The sequence below is a fragment of the Delphinapterus leucas genome, chromosome X, assembly GCF_059928025.1.
Source record: "Delphinapterus leucas isolate spDelLeu-1000000601 "Yukka" chromosome X, BTC_Dleu_Yukka2, whole genome shotgun sequence".
Taxonomy (NCBI): Eukaryota; Metazoa; Chordata; class Mammalia; order Artiodactyla; family Monodontidae; genus Delphinapterus; species Delphinapterus leucas.
This window is the reverse complement of record NC_143150.1, coordinates 28,738,282-28,754,474: the sequence shown is the minus strand read 5'-3', so window position 1 is coordinate 28,754,474 and position 16,193 is coordinate 28,738,282.

Below are 16,193 nucleotides of genomic sequence, written 5' to 3'. Positions count from 1 at the left end.
TCATTGCTGAAGTTACTAAGCTGAGAGCTACTTTCCTGTGTTAGCTGAGTATTAGAACAGGATGAGTCCCATTTTTTCATTTCTGAGGTTCTCTTTCAACTTTTCCTTTTCTTGCCTATTTCAATTCATTATTTACCAATTAATTTAAAAGTCACCTTTTTTTTTTCCCCAGAGCTACCATTGACCTCTTTAAGTTTCTCCCTGGATATCATCCCTCTCTAGCGAAAGTAACAAATCTTATGTTTGCATTTGATTCCTCAGATGAGGCTGATGAGGACAGACTTGTGCTAATGAGGTCAAGGGCATGCATATAAACCACATACATAGCATACGTGAGCCACATATGTCTTGTTCTTTGGCCACAAATTGCACTCCTAACTTGACCATTGTTCTCTTAAAAGCATATCTTTAATTACAAGGGTTGAAGGAGTGGAGATGATTCTTACGGAGGAGCAACTCTTCATTCATGTTTCCTTGGGAGAAGGCCAAGATTGTTATCTTTATATCTGAATGATACTGCATTCAGACCCTTAAAACATACCTCTCTGTAGGAGGCAGGGTTATGAATAACCATGCCATGCCTACACTGAAAGTTTAAAAAATATGTAATAATAGAAGTTAATTGAACATAGTTTACATTTGCTTTTTGCCTGATGTCTAATTCCTGTTATTTACTGTATGCTGCCTGTTTCATCCTTGCCTCCTCCAGCTGCTTGTCACCCGAAAAATAGAACTCTTACTGTTTGACTCTTGATATCTGAGAATCGGAGCACTGGCAAGTTGATATTCTGAAATCCCCATTAGAAAAAGCAGAATCGGGAAGGTAGTGGGCAGTGCCTGATAGTGGAGCAGAAGCGTTTTTCGAGCATAATTGCAATATGACTTAAGCACTGTGGACAACATGACCCTTAAAGGTTGGATGAGGCCTTTCGAGAAAACTTTGTTTTCCTTGGACTATTCTCCCTACCCTGCCTTCCGTCTTTGCCTGATTTACAGAAGCTGGAAGACATTTTTGCTAAACTATGAAACTGAATTCTTAATCACCTCACCATGGCAACCTCATCATTGCCTAGACATATGCCATATGTAGTCCTTTTGAGAACCCAAGTGTCTGTTAAAGGAGCCCACACAAATCTTCTGTGGGGTTTTAACAGCCTTCATAGAGAAGTTCCCATGTTATTCTCAGGATTAGGGGGTCTTAGGCTCCTCTTTTACTAGATAAAGAGTGGTGAGTGATGATATTTATATCAGGGCTTCTTAGCCTGGGTTTCATTGATGGTCTGTGGGGAGTCTGTGAACCTCCATAAACTATGAAATTTGATGTGTATGTATATTTTTTCCCAGAGGAAAGAGTGAGGATTCATAGCATTCATCAGGTTTTCAGAAAATTGCAAAGCCTCCCTTACACTGTTGAGAGCCCGTGCCTTAATTGATTGGTAAATACAGAATTTGCTATATATAATTTTTAAACTTCATTAATATACTGTGAAAATAAGTGAGTCAAAATGGAATTTTTAAGGAAAAGAGAAGAATTCTCAATTAGCATTAAAATCTATTATCTGCTTGCTACTCTGTCACACTGGTAACTGACAACCACACCCAACTGTTGTTCTTAACTGCTAGACCATAAAATCAACTACATTAAATGGCATATAGTGTCCATTGGAAAAGGGTGCTGCCCTGAGCTAAATGGTGGCTGGGAATACTCACTGCCATTGAGGGATTGGTGTGGCATTGACCCCAGGCCAAATTATGCGGTAGGAATGAAAAAATAAATGTTGCAGTGGTTTACTGTCAGGTACTATGCTACATATTTTCATAAACTAAACTTTTTGCCACCATCTTGTGAGGTAAACACTACCATCCTAATTCTATAAATTCAGAGCAGTGAAAGACTTGCTCAAGGCCATAGAGCCAGCAAAGTGTCAGAGCTTCGATGAATTCTCATTTCTGTCATTGCCTGGGATCTTATGAGAGCCTAGAATTCGGAGTAGGAGAGCATCCCATGGAGTGTTTGAGCCAGATTCTGGTGTTTGAGCCTGAGAAGTAATTTACTTCCCACACCTTTAAAAGAGCTGGGCAGTCTGTGCTCCATGATGACTCAGTGGCTCCAGCAAGTGCAAGTCCCTATTGCTGGGGAGGCCATGGTTCTGTCCTCTTGAACAGCTCTGTCTTGACTCTGTTTGCATGTTCTCTAAATAACACTGGTATTAGCCCACACTGAAACCACCTCCTCAGGATTTTGAAGTGCTGTACAAACAGTTAAAAGAGAGCATTGTCTAAAGCCATATGAAAGGACTAGAATTTGTCTGGTGAACACACATTTTGCAATCATAACACCTTTTACTCCCACGGCAAGCAGAACTTTTTCTTCGTGAAGGAAGCAAGCAAACATTCCATTTTCAGAATAGCGATGCTTTTTAAAGGGACAGAGCCAGCAGTATAGCTCTTGATTTCCTTCTCTTTGCATTTAATGCCATCAGAGGGGAAAAGCAGTCTTCTATGTACAATTCTTCAAAGTACTTGAAAGGAGAATTTGTGTTCCTATTACTTGAGTGGATCCATGTGGGCTTTATTGACAAGCTAGTAAGCATGGTGTTTCAAATTGTGGTCCACAGCACCCCTGACATTAGAATCACCTGAGTGCTTAGATAAACTGCAGATTCCTGGACTTCACACTATACCTACTGACTTAATCTCTTGAGGGGGGATGCGGCTCAGGAATATGCATTTTAGCCACCCCTATGGAGATTCTTATGCACACTAAAGTCTGAAAATCACTGCAGTGGAAGTACAAACCCCATGATAATCCAAGTTAGAGTATTTTTGTTATAATGGTATTTGGTTAAAATGAATCCAGTAATTACATTCCTTGAAAGAAAGCCAAGTTAAATGCAGCTTTTCTGTAGTGAATTCACACATGAAAAAGAGTTGAAAAAAATCTGTGGATAGGAGTTGATTGTCTTTAAGAGCTTGAAGGGCTAGTAGATATATTCTGCAATACCACAGAGGTCAGAACTAGTGTTGTATCTTTAAAACAGGAAGGGGCTGACTTGGAAAGACTGAGATCTGCAATTAGACTGGCATAAGGGGGTTGAGGCAGGCACAGACTCAGCTGCAGAGTGTAGGAGGAAGTTCACAGTGCAACAGGCAGAACTGGTTACCTCAAAATATGGGAAACATAAAGAATGTTGAGAGCCTAGGCCAGTAATTGTGTGTGTAGGTGTGTCTGTGTGAGATGGGGTGAGGCATTGCAATGGGAAATTGAAAGGCCCTCTTATCTGATATGATCAGGACTAGGGTTAGCTAATCAAAGAAAATCAGTCACATCAGGGAATCTTAAAGATACACATCTAAGTATTTCATTTTAACTTAAAACGCTCATTTAAGAGCTTTACTATCATTCTCTATCAAATGAAAAACCCCCAAATATCCTGATATTAGCCACACTTCCTCTAGTTTTCTGTCTGAAGGTGGGACTCTTCAAATTGTCTTGATGGTACTGAACTCCACAGCTGGAATTACTCATTTGATTAAAGGGCCTCCCCCACTCCCTCCTGCCCCCAGTTGAGAGCCAGACTTCTGTGGGGAGCTTAAGATAAAAATTCTAGCTAGGGAAAGTGTTCTCTCCTCTTTTTATTTCTTCCCCCTAGGGAGGAAACTATATCAATGAAATCTAATTAAAACTTCCTTTGCCATTTTTGGAATACAAAGGGATAGATTTCTCCCTAGTTTATCTGTGGAGACACACATATATCAGAGTAAGCAAACAAGTAAGCAAGTGAGCAAGCAATGTTTCCAAATTAAGGGGATGTAATGAGGAAACCACCAGATGTTACTCATTTTCCCTTAATGAAGATATGCAATTTTAGGAACAGAGCTCAATGACTTTGGCCTACCTTCTTAAAAAACAATAGTAGTAATTTATCAGTCTCCTCTCTTCTGAGGAAAAGAGCATTTGGATTTCACATCTCCACTGGTTTTCCAGTTGTTCTCGTACCATTTGCTGCAATGGCTATTCTTTCTCCAGTCAATTACCTTGGCAATTTCATCAGAAATTGATTGAACATATGTGTAGGTCTATTTCTGGACTCTCTGTTCTGTCTCACTTCTCTAAGTCACAGTATACTTAAGGACAAGGGATATTACCGGGAGCATGCTGGTAAATGTTTACCAACAGGCACTTTGGGAGCATGGGTGCAAACGAACAAACAAAAAACCCTGATTTGTAGCGTTTGCGGATTGCCAAGGTATAAATTCTCCAAACATGGTCAATTTCAAGATACTCTGCACTACAAACTCCAGCTGCCTTAGACTCCCCAAACTATGTTCTCTAGCTCCTCAACTCAGTGAGACTTCTGTTTCTTTGCTTGGGTACCTTCTTCCTATTCTGAGTTCTGAAAAGTGCCTCTAGGCAGAAAGCTGAGATGATCATTGTTTCCCTTCTCTCAGAGATCACAGACCTGTACTGCCTCTAGTCCAAAGTCTGAAAAACAGTTGTTTCATACGTTTTGTATAATTTTCTAGCTGTTTATGGCAGGAGAGCACGTCTGTTATCAGTTATTCCATCATGGTCAGAAGTGTTTCCCAATTAGCTTTAAATGCCTCACTCATAAATACGAATATATAGTCACAAACCACGGTATTTTTGAGGAGAGCCTCCAACATGAAACATAAAAACAAGCAAACAAAAGAATTTGGTAGGAAACAGATAATACAGAGAACAGAAGGAAACATTTTTTTAGAACTAGGATATCTTTAGAGAGTTAAGATATATAATCCATGAACAAGGAAAAAGGATGCTGTAAGAAAAGGAAAAATCAGAGAAGATGTCTTAGAAATGAAATATATGCATATATGTGTACATGTATATGTAATTATGTATATACACATATACATACACTCATATCTATATATAAGATAAAATAATAAGTTATGGATTGGAAGAAAGTTCAAAAAATTTTTCCTAAAACTTAAAACAAAAGGACAGAGATAGACAGTAGGAGAGAAATAATTAAATATAGGATCAATCCAGGTCATTCAATAGTGCTTTCACAGAAGAGAGGAAATAAAGAGTAGGAAATTAAAAGAAATAATTGAAGAAAATTTCTACATTTAAGGGTCATATCTTCACAGTTTTCAAAGGCCCAGCACAATGATTAATGCAGCACACAACAAAGCACAAAACTTTGGAACACCCAGAATGGACAGAAGATTTTAAAAGCCTTCAGAGAGAAAGAATGTGAAACATACAATGAATTACAGAAGAGAATACCATTAAACTTCTCAACGGCAACATTAGAAGGTAAAAGAGGAATGAATGCCTTCAAAATTCTGAGGGAAAATTATTTTTGACCATGAATGCTATACTTTATACCAGTCAAATATGAAGATAGACTAAAGACATTGGAGACACATAAGGTCTCAAAAATAAAGGATAAGCTCCACCTGAAAGAAGGGAGTAAACCAAAAAGATGGCACCAAGGGATCCAGAATACAGAACCAGTACAGAAGAGAAAGTGTTTTTTTGTTTTCTGTTTGTTTGATGATAGTGAAGGGAAGCTCCAGGATAACAGCTATACAGCAGAACTAAAGAGCAACTGGTCTAGACTGAAATGGCATGATGGGAAACTTTAGGAGGGATGTCTCCAAGAAAAAAAGTAGAATAGACAAATTCCTGTGCCTTCCTGTATTAAGAAAAGCTTACAACTCTATAGAGGGACTATGAAAGTTACATAGAAAACTAAAACAAATATGAGCACATTTTTAATTCCAAAGAAAAACAGAATTTGTAACAAAGTGCCTTGGTTCATTCAGGCTATAACGAAATATCACAGACTGGGTAGCTTATAAACCACAGGCATTTATTTCTCACAGTTCTAGAGGTTAGAAGTCCAAGATCAGGGTGCCAGCATGGTCAGGCGAGGGCTCTCTTCTGCATTGCAGACTTCTTGTCGTATTGTCACATGACAGAAGGGGCTAGGGAGCTCTGTGGGATCTCTTTTTACAAGAACACTAATCCCACTCATGAGGGCTCCACCCTCACGATGTTGTTATCACCTCCCAAAGACTCCTACCTACCAATACCATCACCTTTAGGGGTTAGGATTTCAACGTATGAATTTTAGGGAGACACAAACATTCAGACTATAGCAAAAAGAAAATAATAATATAGTACATAGTTCAGCTGGCTGTGCACAATATTTATAGATGTAAATAGTAATTACTGATTTATCCATATATTGGGATAATAGGAAAAGAAGTGTGCGTGTGTCCATGTGTGTGTGTTTGTGTCTGAGAGGAGAAAGATTTTGATAACTAAATCTTTATACTGAATAGTATGAAATCAATAGATAATGCTAAAAGTTAAATATCAAGAAAAACCAATAAAACATTTTAAAATATGAAGGTAATAACAGAAGAAATAACTCTTGGGAATAGGAATCAGGAGTGATGAGGGCAGGTAGGAGGACTGCTGCTTTTATATATGTGCCTTGCAGTACTAGGAGTTGACTTTTTAAATCATGAGCACATATTGCTTTGGTAAAATTTTTAGATTTAAAAATAATTTCTTCCTGGCACTATTTCTAATTTTGCCTTGGATGCAGTAACTCAAAAATGGAAAGGTCAAGGCATGATTAGAAGAAGGAAAGGGATGGCATCTAACACACCTGCGTTGAATTATTACCCAGCAGTCTACCCTCACTATTCACGCTTATTCAGTTCCTTCCAATGCTAGATCTTCAATCCAGACTCACTGGGTTCTGGAGTCAGACAGACATGAGTTCAAATTATGTATGATGCGAAATCCAAATGCTCTTTTCCTCAGAAGAGAGGAGACTGATAAATTACTACTATTGTTTTTTAAGAAGGTAGGCCAAAGTCATTGAGCTCTGTTCCTAAAATTGCATATCTTCATTAAGGGAAAATGAGTAACATCTGGTGGTTTCCTCGTTACATCCCCTTAATTTGGAAACACTGCTTGCTCACTTGCTTATTTGTTTGCTTACTCTGATATATGTGTGTCTCTACGGATAAATTAGGGAGAAATCTATCCATTTGTATTCCAAAAACGGCAAAGGAAGTTGTAATTAGATTTCATTGATATAGTTTCCTCCCTAGGGGGAAGAAACCTCTCCACAAAACGTACAAAATAATAAAACAATACTGTTCTTGAATAAGCATTAAACCAGACTGTGATGCATATCACAGGCAATCCCCTAAAGAGATTGTAAAAACAAAAAAGAAATCTTACTCTTTTTATATAACCAAGCAGATACAATCCATTATATACATGATAACTGTCTATCCAATGGAAAAATTTCTCATCTTTTTGACAAGTAGAAAGTTGCATCTTGGAGCTAAATTGCCACAGACATGGAAATAGGGCACTACCCTTCTTGATGTTTTTCAAGGAGATGGTCCCTTGGCCCCCAAGAATGATATTCCTGGGATGTAAAACTGGCAAGAAACTTTATTTCACATTTAAAAATACATACATCTCAAAGAGGCAGAGAGCATTTATAATCTCAAGTTTTCTGAAGGAAATGCTAAAAGAAAAGGGAGAGGGAAAAGTTCTTTCCTTTTTTGCACTAAGGAAAAATTAAATTTTTTTAGATTTTTATTTACCCTTACAATTTCCTCGTTCTGTTGGTATTTTCTAGTAAAACTACGGTTTCTAATTATCTACAATGCCGTTTGTAAGGTCGGATCTTAACAAACGGCACTGCGAAACAGAGGAAAGCTTCAAGTGAGCTTTATTAGGGAGCGCTCCCGGGCGAGGTTCACTGGTCCCAGAGAAAGGGGCCAGAGAAGTCGCACCCGGGCAAGGGTTGGGCAAGATTTTATAGGGGAAGAAGGGAAAGGGGTGTGGTGAATCTGGGAGGGTGCAGGGTATTCCTTAGTTGGTGGTCTTTTCGGGTATCCTAGGGGACCGTTAGTCCCACCCCTCGAAAGGCGGGAAGGCTGGGCCAGGTGCAAAGTCCCCAGGTCAGTTCCTGGAACTGGGTGGTCCGGAATGTCTCCAGGTCAGTTTCTGGAACTGGGTGGCCTGGAATGTCTCCAGGGCAGTTTCTGGAACTGGGTGGTCCGGAGAATTTCGGTCTGATGAAACCTGTGAATCTGATTGTGTTCCCCTGCCTCGGGCCAGTTGGCCTTACACCGTTTATATCCTTCTCCAGAAACAGTCTAAGTATACATTGTAAGGCCATAGTAAAATACAAAAGCAATTACCAGAATTACAACGGAATGAATTGAAAAAATTAGTATAATATTTGCCTCGGGGAAAAAAATTTAAGTATATCATACTAATGGTGAATGGTTAAAGCAGATTCTTGAAAAACGGCACAAAAATTCTCTTTTGTCATACATTAAGTTTACAAACTGTTATATCTTTGTGCTTTCGAACAACTACTTGAGTATTATTTTGTAGTTTTTTATAATATTCCATCCAATCTAAGTCTAATGAGTAGTTTAACTATGGAGCCTGATAATCTAAATTTTTAACTGAGTTTTTCTTAAGGCCCAATAAATTTCCCCTGAGTTCTCATCAGTCATAGAAGTAACATTATAATTACAGAATAAACTAGACCCTTCTGTAATTATTCTATCTTCCCAAATATTTCTCCCAGATATAAAACACAAAGACACCTATGGCCATTACCTAGTATCAAAGTCCTAGTATGAGCCAACCATTGAAGGGTGTAGATTAAACTTCGTAGGAGAGGAAAAATAACTTTCCCTCTACCCTTCTACGTTCTTGGCTTAAACCCCCCTGTAATAAAAGATTAATAGGAGAAAAATAAACAAATTGAATAACATGTATACCACCCATATACATGGGAGAGACCCAGGAAAACTCTCCAAAATGGCCCAAGTCTTCACCTTACGTACCATCTCCAGCTAAGACAAAAGGTGTTGGGGTGGGGGTGGGGCAGTTATGGGAGGTTAGCAGGCAAAACACAGAAAAGGAGGGTATAGTTGTTATGCAGATTTAAGTTGCTGCTTTCTCCATTGATAAGTTTCTGGAGATTTAATCATCTTCCTTTTCCTGGTACAGAGAGGGAGACACCTTTAGGAATGGAGATTTCCCTTATAGATGTAAATATCTCTTACAAAAGGGGAACTTCCCCTCTACTAATAGCTTTTCCTATATCTGCTATTTCTTAAAAGTAAGCAGCTCAAGATAATCCTTACCTCAAAGAAGCATATTTTGGGGTGGCAAATTCTCCCCTTCAACTTCCAGTGTTCAGTGTACATGCCTCTAATCATTTTAAGTCTTGCGGACAAACCCAACCTATGGGCCATTTTTCACCTCCGTCTAAGTCGGTAGTTATCCATGGGTACTTAATTAACTACTATAATACTATAACAGGCATGTTTATCCACACTAGGACTGGAAAAAACTTGTATCCCAAAGTGATTAACAATGACATTATACCTGTCTTCTGTAGTCTTTATCCATAAATGCCAGATTTCTGTTTTTCTGTTAATCAGATGCTCTTGTATACCACCCTTCCAATCAAGCTAGTTAACAAAACATTATTTGTGCCAAACTTGGGGCTTGAGTCTCTGGATGCATATTAGTTACTTTCACTTTAATATTATAAAAAGTTAGTAATGAATATGGTTCTATGTTTTATGTCAATAAATCAGATTGTTGGATTCATAAGTCCAGGCCATGTCCATACTGGGAATACAATTTAGAGCTGATGAGAAATGTGTAACTGTAGGAACCATTATGGGCGTACAGAAAAGAGAGTGGTATAACAAATAACCTGTTTGCTTTCTAGTAAAATGTGATTCTTACAGTAACTGAAATAACAACTAATTCACTGTTATACTACTATTCACTAATACTTTGAATAAGACAACAAGGCAGTCTGAGAATAGTAATAAGTTCATTAGAATACCTCCTTTCAGTTGAGTTCAGTACCAACACCATTTATTCTAGAAAATTTCAGTACCAACACCATTTATTCTAGAAACTTTAAGTTTCAAGTTCTTTGTGGGAACCACAGTCCAGTCCTCTTGAACAGTTGGCTTCATGTGAGAAGCATGAATCGATCTGGGTTTTCTTTCACTCTGATGGCCATTTGGGTGATCAGCAGTACTTGAAGTGGTCCCTCCACATGGTGACAAAACACATTCCTCCAGAACACTTTTATGTAAACTAAATTGCCCAGTTTGATAAGAGTGACAGACTTCTTCCAGTAGGTCCCTCTAGGCCTTTCTGACTTTGTCTCAGGGCTTCTAGGGAAGAGAAAAGCCATTTAGGTATCGAACATGATTATGAGAGATTTCAGTTAAATCAAAGCAGAGGAAGTGATTTCAGACCCAAATTCACAGACCTGCCAGACGTAAGTTCAAAGAGAGAACATTATTGCTTGCAAGAGTTGCTCTAATTTTTAACAAAGCTACTGGTAAATCTCTAGGCCATTTTACGCATAGATTGCTGAATTGTAGCCAATGAGTTTGTTAGAGTTTGAGTTTTTCATTCTACTTGGAGTATGATAGCTTTTAGGAATCTGCAAACATTTGCACAATTCCTGAACAACAGTAGACATAAAATGATTTTCTCCATCTGATTCAGTAAGCTCTGGGGTCCCAAAAGTGGGGATTATGTGCATGGAGAGGGCCTTTACCTCACTGCCTGAGCATTTGCTTTTGAAAAGGGAAAAGAGTAGGCCATTCAGACAGCATACATACCACAACTAGACAAAATCTCTTACCTTCCATAGGCATGAATTCTATGAAATCTAACTGCCATTGGGTTCCTGGTAAAGTTGGTCAGGGAAACCTTTCTGCACCTACCTTGGAAGTGGTCCCTAATTATTCTACTGGCAAATAACAAAACTCTTTAATATGTTTTGAATAATTTCATCTTTTTGATAGACATAGTATTAGTCTAGTGGCTTTAAAGAAATTCCTTTCAGTTTGATTTTGTTGATAACAGAACAATAAACTAATCAAGCAAATAAAAACTGTGATATAGGAATTATTTTGTTAGTAATTCCTATAGTCCAGTTGAATTTTTAGCCCCCCCCCTTTTTTTTTTTTTTTTTTTTTTGCCGTACGCGGGCCTCTCAATGTTGTGGCCGTACGCGGTCCTCTCAATGTTGTGGCCTCTCCCGTTGCGGAGCACAGGCTCCGGACGCGCAGGCTCAGCGGCCATGGCTCACGGGCCCAGCTGCTCCGCGGCATGTGGGATCTTCCCAGACCGGGGCACGAACCCGTGTCCCCTGCATCGGCAGGCGGACTCTCAACCACTGCGCCACCAGGGAAGCCCTTTAGCCCCCCCCCTTTTTTTTTTTTTTGATCATTTGTTCATTTCTCTTTATGAAGCTTGTTTTTGAAAATGGACAGAGGTTTCTAGTATTAGAAGTGGGGCTTCTAAATTTGGAGTCTGTCATGTTTTAATAGTGGCTTTTGCAGCTCTTTCAGCAAAATCATTGCCTTCAGAAATTGTCATTTTGCCCTGTGTGGGCTCTGTAATAGACTACTGATAATCTGAGTAGGCATTTGTAAAGCCTCTAACAAATCAGCTTTTAATTCTCCATGACATGTTTCAGTTCTCATAGAAATCAAGAATCCTCAATTTTTCTAATTTTGCTCTGTTGCATGACAGACACCAAACACATATTTACCAACAGCATATATATTTACTTTTAACTCTAGAACCAAGAATTTCAGCTCCAGTAATGGCTATTAACTTACCTTCTTGTGCCAACTTAATTGCAGGCAAAACATAAGCTTCATGATAAGTCGCCACAGCACAGAAAGCCTTAAATTGGCCACTTTTGTCTCTAGTAAATGACCCATAAGTAAACATTATAAAATCTGCCTTTAAAAGGATTATCAGGCTTCCCTGGTGGCACAGTGGTTAAGAGTCTGCCTGCCAATGCGGGCAACACGGGTTCGAGCCCTGGTCTGGGAAGATCCCACATGCCGCGGAGCAACTAAGTCTGTGCGCCACCACTACTGAGCCTGTGCTCTAGAGCCCGTGAGCCACAACTACTGAAGCCCGTGCGCCTAGAGCCCGTGCTTCGCAACAAGAGAAGCCACCGCAATGAGAAGCCCGCACACTGTAACGAGGAGTAGCCCACGCTCGCTGCAACTACAGAAAGCCCATGTGCAGCAACCAAGACCCAACGCAGCCAAAAATAAATAAATAAAATAAATTTATAAGAAAAAGTTCTTTCATGTTTTTTTTTTAAAAAAAGGATTATTAAATAAATCAGATTGGGGCCTAGCGTTTTCTTCTGTTACCATTGTACAATCATCATCTATATGATTAGGATCTGGTAAAACAGTAGCAGGTTTAAGAGATTGCATCTTCCAAGCACAATATTAGAATTGGATTATGATGCTTGCTCATAGCCAGTCTGACAATGTACCAACAAATGCTGGGTCTTATGCACTTGTAAGATAAATATCACCACATATGGGATACTCAAATCAATCAACTAATGCCAGGGCTTGAGCCTTTTCAGTAAGTGTGGTTCCCAGTGCCATGGCATCTAGATTGGTCTAGTCTAATCCCAACTACTAGCAGCACCTGTATTTTCAGGACAAAAAAAATGGAAAGGTTTTACAAAATGTAGAATCGCCAAATCTGGGGAAGAGACTGTAGCCAATTTCAATTGTTCAAATGCCTCTTGAGATTCTAGGGACCAAACTAGAGGATCTGAAGAATTATCATGCAATTGCATTGTCAGAGGTTTTGCCTGCTCTGCAAAAACTGGAATTCCCTGTCCATAGTACCTTACTAGTCTCCAAAACTCTCTAAGTAGTATTTTTTTAAAATTTATTTTATTATTATTTTTTGGTAGTAGGTCATTTCATCTACATAATTGGCCGACTCATTATCACTTTGTGTCCTTTAGCTGATAACAGATGCCTCAAATATTTTTTTTTTCAGTTTGGCAATATTGCAAATTTTCTAGTGAGCCCTTGAGCTCCTGTGAAGCCAAAGGATCAGTTTTGCATTACTCTTTAATTTCTGAAACTATCAGAAAATCATCTATAAGTTTAATAATTATAGATCCTCCTGGTGGGACAAATTTTTGTTTTCTTATAAGCAACTAGGGAAAACAGTGTAAGAATCCCCAAACCCTTTTGGAATCCTCTAACTTCATTAGACTTCATAAGTAAAAGCAAACGAAAATATAGACTCATCCACTAGAAGAAAAGAAAAAAAAAAGTAGAATATGGATCAACTACAGTGAAAAACTTTACAGACAATGGTACTGAAATCAGAAGAGCTGTGGGGTTAGGAACTATATAGATTAAAGGAACAGAAAATTTATTTAAGAAATTATACAAATCTGTATAGTAGTCAGCTATATCAAATTTATTTTCCTTCTTTACTAAAAGTATGGGAGTATTACAGGGTGAGTACATTTGAAAATTATCCCTCCTTTTTTCCTCCTAGTTTTTTTATAACTAGTTTTATTCCTACATATTGAGTTCTACACAAAGGATATCTTGTTTTACACATGGCTATGGCTTATCCTTTTTGTAAGCTATTTTTCCTGGTTCTCTATCTCAAATTAAACCAGTATCATTATTCCAAAGTAATGGCCCAAAGCAATGCATCAGTTTGTTTCAGCTCTGGCACTAGTAACCAAATCAGGTGCCGTCTTCCAAGGGAGCTCAGCAAACACTCCAGCTGGAGTGTAGAATATGATAGCCTTTAATTTGCATGGCAGGTCTCTCCCCAGTAGGTTGACAGGCGAATCAGGAGAAAGTAAGAAAGCATGTTCCTCAGTCAGAGGAACAATTTGTATGGGAACTACTGAAGAAAAGGAACAATTAGAAGGCTGACACAAAATACAAACTTTTTTTGTTTTTTTAACAACAACCTGTATTGATCTATCACTAGATGCAAAATGAGAAATTTCCAAGTTAATTGCAGAATAAGTAGCACTAGTATCTACCAGAAAAGGCAGGGATAGGTTAGCCTGAGGGAAAGTTATTGAAGAATATGGTTTGCCAGTTCTCACCTCTGAGATTCCCACAATCTGTCAATTTTGAGCCATTTGCCAGTTATCTCCCAGCTAAGGATTTTGTCCTTCTGGGTTTTCTTGATTCCCTTGTTGGAATTTTTCCATTCTCTGGAGTTTCTTCCTACAGTCTCTCTTCTAGTATCCTGGCTTTTTGCCATAATAATATGCAGTTTTCCCTTCTTCCTTTGCTCCCTGCATAGATTGACCAGAGTAGGGTTATCCCCTTTAGTAAATAGCTGCTCAGTTAAACCAACACTGTGGGTTTTATTTTTTTCGCTTTTTTGTCTTTCTCTAGATTGCCACAAAACTGTGTAGCTGCTGCTAAGTTTTGAGAAATAGTCTGTCCTTGCCAACCTATCACCTTTTCCCTAACTTGAGTTTGGATAGTTTGCGAGAGAGCCAAGACAAAGGTGAATAGGACTAGAGAGTGATTTTGATCCGCCCGTGTATCCATGCCAGTGAATTGTGAGAAAGCAACACATTGCTAGTGGAAATCAAGTGGGGAGGCACCTGTTTCTGGGTATACTGTGGCAGGGTCTCCCAGCTCACCATTACCAACCCTTCTTGATGGGTTTTAAAAGCCCTTAGTTCTTCCGCAGCAGTGGTGGGTTCCCTTGGCCACTATACCCATTGTAGTGGGCCACCTCTAGTCCCCAACATGTTTGCTCCACAACCTGAGTGAAGTCTGCTGGTTGGAGAATTCCCTGTAGCAGCCAGTGGACATCCCCATTTACGGGGCTACAAACTGGAAACATGTTGCAGAGTACTTTTGTGAGTCTTTTCAGGCACAGGAAAAGAAGTCTTTAAATGACTGATATCAAGTGGTGAGAGAGGCACATGGCTTACCTGGGAGGCCTGGATAGCTTCTCGATGGTATTGGCTTCACTGGTGATCTGAATAGGAAGGTCTAGTTTTCCTTATACTGAGACAAGAAAAATGTAGGATTATATGGCACTTTGGTTTCTTTTTCCAATGTGAATATTTATCAGGCCTAACACCTTTGTCTTTCCCCATGTGGCCTGTGCAGCTACTCTGTCCTGTTGCCTTCATACAGGGACACAGTCTTTTACCCAAATTCTCAATTATCCCCCGATGACATCTTTCTATCATGTCTGCTTTTTTGTGACGTGGTGAGTGTTTGCTAAGTGACTCTTGGAGGTGGATTCAAGGGCTGAGATGTGAAGCAGAGTCGGGCTAGGACATGAGGCATACAAACATATGCCTTCAAACAGGGCAAATAATTCATTAACAGCTGGAGAAGTTGTACCCTTGTCTCTCTCTGCAGGGAAGTCTAATGGAAGGAACCGCCCATCTAAAAGATCACCTGCCTTCTTCCCAGGAGTTGATTTGAAATAGGGAAAGATAAAGACTCTCAGAGAGAAAGCTGGGATAGCAGAGAAGAGAGGGCAGTTCTGTGTAAGAGAAAGTGACTTTAATTCTTGAATTCCTTAGTTTTTCTCAATCTTTCTTCCTAGTTATCAAATAATTTTTCACTCCTTAGAATGATAATCATGATAAATACCAGTAATTCATATGCTTAGAATGAGGTACTTCTAAGAACCCCTGTAAATATGTTAATCTGTCCGAATGAAAAGAAACAGTCCTCAGGCCACTGTAAGACTGGATTCTCGTATGTATACTCATTCCAAATGTGACAGAAAGGTATTGGCAATTTGAGTGGGAGACCTGCAGGCAACATTTCCGGCTTCCCATGTTTTTCCACCAGCAAAGTCAATGGTGACCCTGACGGGATTTTAGAACTGGTGTCACCTATACTTAGTCAATAATATAATCTTGAATTTGGAGAGTGTAATCCACATCTGGCTAGTATTCCAAAAGAGCAGAGAGCTAGAAAGAATTTTTATAGTTCAGGGTCTCTCACATGACTCTTGTGTGGCCACAAGACTTTCAGCCGATCCACCCAATTAAGGAATTGCCGGATGGATCCTTATTGCCAAATTGTTGGGGAAATAGCAAACATAAAACTTCCTGCCAACCCAATAAGACCTCTCTATAAAACATGGAGAAGAATGAAATAGTTTTATTAATTGATAAACATTAAACCAGACTGCGATGTGCAGCATAGGCAATCTGCTAAAGAGATTTGTAGGGGAGCAAAATTTGCCACCCTAAAATGAGTCTGTTTGGCATGAGGATTAATTTAAGCTGATTAAGACTCTTTGGGCC